The following is a 3,681-nucleotide window of genomic DNA, read 5'->3' as shown; positions in this document are numbered from 1 at the left end:
AGGCTGATTCGCCGCTCTCGGGTTGCCCCCATTCTGAAGGCTGGTGGTGGCAGGTTTAAATGTTTGAAAGCGCTGGGGGGGTTGGCGGGGGGGAAATGGGTGGTGTTCCTGTTTTATCTCTCAACAGCGTCTCATAAAAGGCTGAGCCCAACATTTTCCAGTCGCTTTTTGCTTTCTGGTTCTGGATTGTTTGGCTAGCCAATCGAAGGCCTCCCTCCCTGAGTCTGCGTTTCATAGCCGTGCCTTCCGACACTGGCCAACCACAGCGCAGGCTTTTTTTTTTTAAACCGGCGCCTGCTGTTGCCTCAGCCAATCAGCGGAGAGCTTGGTCTTTATATGGCAGCTCCCCGCGGTCGCTCCGCACTGTATCTCGAAGAGAGAAAGCAGATCTCACAGCGCTGCCATGGCCCGTACTAAGCAGACCGCCCGCAAGTCCACCGGAGGCAAGGCGCCTCGCAAGCAGCTGGCCACAAAGGCTGCCCGTAAGAGCGCCCCCACCACTGGCGGCGTCAAGAAACCTCACCGCTACCGTCCCGGCATTGTGGCTCTGAGGGAGATCCGCCGCTACCAGAAATCCACCGAGCTGCTCATCCGAAAGCTGCCATTCCAGCACCTGGTGCGAGAAATCACCCAGGATTTCAAGACTGACCTGAGCTTCCAAAGCTCGGCTCTCATGGCACTGCAGGAGGCCCGCGAGGCCTACCTGGTTGGGCTCTTTGCGGACACCAACCTTTTGCGCCATCCACGCCAAGAGGGTCACCATCATGCCCAGGACATTCAGCTGGCCCGCCGCATCCTGGGCGAGAGGGCTTGAGGCACAGCAGCACCGCAACCGCACTAAAACACCACAAAGGCTCTTTTAAGAGCCGCCACATTGTCATGAACGAGCTGCTCGATTCCTCTCCTGCTCTTCGCTTGGCTATGCTCGTAGCTCGGGCGAGCTTTTGCTTCAAAGGCAAAAGCCAAACGTCCCGTTGGCCCCATATTTCACAGGGATTCTCCGTGGCATGGAAGGCCCTCCAGTCCTGGGCGACGGAGGGAGGCACTCCTGACACGCCCGCTGGTGACTGTTTTTTTGTTACTTCTTCACCTGCAGGGCGCACCCGGGGCGCCCCCCAGGGTAGCCACAGGCCTTATTTACGCACCATGCCAGGTCTGTGTCGTGGGCAGGGGTTCTCTGAGTGCTGGGAGCAGGGTGCAGGGGGCCCCTCGTAATAAGAGTGGCATTTGAATCTTAGCTTGGGAGCAACTCGCAAGCAGGGGCAGGGGTGTCGACATCATGGTGCGTGCCCCTAAGCCATCAAAAGAGGCGGCTGGCTGGCTGGCTGCGAGGCTCTTTGCTTGGCAAGCTCTCCTACCCCAGCCAGGAGACAAAGCCGGCCGACCGAAGCAATGGCCGAAAAAACGCGGGCATTTTGAAATGCTGCCATCTCCCCGCCCACCGGGCCCTGCGCAGACCGTGCTGGGCATGACCGCCGGCAGCCCTCCCTCTGGTCCGCCCTGGGTGCATATAAGCAGCGGCTCGGGAGGCGCACCCTCATTCTCCACTCGCTTGTGAAGAAGAGAAGAGTCACCATGTCTGGACGCGGCAAAGGAGGGAAAGGGCTCTGCAAAGGCGGCGCCAAGAGGCACAGGAAAGTCCTGCGAGACAACATCCAGGGCATCATCAAGCCCGCCATCCGCCGCCTGGCCCGCCGTGGTGGAGTCAAGCGCATCTCCGGCCTCATCTACGAGGAGACCCGGGGCGTGCTGAAGGTCTTCCTGGAGAACGTGATCCACGACGCCGTCACCTACACCGAGCACGCCAAGAGGAAGACGGTCACCGCCATGGATGTGGTCTATGCCCTGAAGCGCCAGGGATGCACCCTGTACGGATTCGGGGGTTGAGCAGACCCACCCCACCGGACCCCACCTCTCGATCCAACACCACAACACCAAAGGCTCTTTTAACATCCACGACCAAGCTGCTCATCTGCACTCTGCTTAAGCACTGTAGTCTGGCCCGCCTATGAATGTCGCTTGTGTGTGCATGGAGAAAGCGGTCTGAGCAAGCACATGGCATTTTTGTATCCTACTTGACAATTCTTTGTGTGCGCCCAGAATGCACCTGCATGAGAAAACAAAATCCCATGCCCAGGGTGAGACCTTTCACATGGCTGTGTCCTCTGCCCACATGACCGTGCCTTCTGCCCGGTTGCTGCATCGCAGCTATGAGGAGCGCTGGAATATGCCTGGCTACCAGGCCAGGGTCCGGGCCGAATCCCCTCCAGTGCGCTAGGGCTTCTCGCTCTCGCCAAGGGGCAGGCTTTCTGATTTATTTACCCTTTGCACCCATTCAGGGTTCGAGGCACGCAGAGTGGCCAGGCACAACATGGCCTCCTCCCCCACACTCCTACCACTGGCCTCTGCAGACAGCTGCCCATTTCACTTTCTTACTTTGCCACTGCCAAGCCCTCTCACTGAGATAGATACATTGTACACCATGTTGGGAGAATGGCAGGTGAGGGGTCTGCCTTGGGATTCCACTCATTACCCTAAAGGAAGTGCAAGGGGTGCTGGGAGGCATGAACCGTTTGATTTCAAGAAAGAAAGGCTCGAGGTATGAAACCCAGAGTGGCTCATTTCACCTTTTTAAATGTGTTTTTGTTAGTGCCTTGGTGAGAAGGCCGAGGGCCCCCCTCTCTCTCTCTCTCTCTAACCTCACTCTAACTTGCTCGGGTGCTGCGCCCAGTGGGGTGTGCTGGCAATTTTGCCCGTCAGGGCAAAGCCCGTCAAGGGCAAAGCGTGGCGTTTGTCAGGCGTTCGGGGCAGGGGCCAGAATGCCAGGCTCGCTTCCCCCAGACATCTAGCCCAGTGGGGCCACAAATCCTTCTTGTTTATCAGGGGCGAACAGTAAATCACCAAAGAAGTTGTGTATGTGAAATCCTAAGAAGAAAGGAACTTTAATGTTTGCCGTGTTGCATCATGCCCTCTGAAATAAGAGACTTTGGTCCTCATGCTGACCGTGCTGGTCTGGAAACAACACTGGCGGTAAGCTTACCGGCGCTATTGTTTCCGGTTTTGCAAAGTACATCAGGTCAGACCTGCCGGGCGGACCAGCACCCGCCCACAGAGTTTCACGGAAGCACTGGCACTGGTGTTTCCGTGGTCCCCATTCCCATAGGCAAAGTGTGCGGGCATGGAGATCCAAAAACATAGAACCACTCAAGCAATGATATATGATATGCTGTTTTATTTGTATGGCGCTCATACACACGTATTTCAGAGCGCAACGATGCAAGGGAGGATAAAACAACGATCTTACTAGGCCCAGTGACATTAAGAGCGTGCAAGTGCGGGGGGGGGGGGGTGCAGGGGAGTGGGGAGTGAGGTGGAAAGTGCTGAGCAAGGGATAAAAACAACAACAACTGATAGTGCAGCCAGCAGGGTGGCAAGTGCGAGGTGTAAAGCGCAGACAAGGGGTGTCTGGTAAGTGCAGGTTAGGGGGCTGTAGAGCTACAGATACAGAACCAAGTGCAAGGGTTGCCAGGAGGCAGTGCGGGTGAGTGGCCAGAGACCTGGGCCCGTAATCCGAGGGTAGCCAGGTGCACAGAGCCAAAGCAGACGGATCAGCCGGGGAGAGGAAGAGCCAAGGCAGGAGCAAAGCGGAAGGTCTTGAGGTGCTTCCGGAACCGGAGATGG

The 3,681-nt window shown here is 57.2% G+C and overlaps 1 pseudogene; it reads left to right on the top strand.

Moving 5' to 3' along the window:
• The first annotated feature begins 403 nt into the window (after positions 1–403).
• On the top strand, positions 404–814 carry LOC138520134 (histone H3-like; annotated as a pseudogene).
• Positions 815–3,681: the final 2,867 nt, after the last annotated feature.

The sequence above is a fragment of the Ambystoma mexicanum genome, chromosome 13 (genome assembly GCF_040938575.1).
Source record: "Ambystoma mexicanum isolate Mex_15411 chromosome 13, UKY_AmexF1_1, whole genome shotgun sequence".
Classification (NCBI taxonomy): Eukaryota; Metazoa; Chordata; class Amphibia; order Caudata; family Ambystomatidae; genus Ambystoma; species Ambystoma mexicanum.
This window is presented reverse-complemented; position numbering and strand designations above follow the sequence as displayed.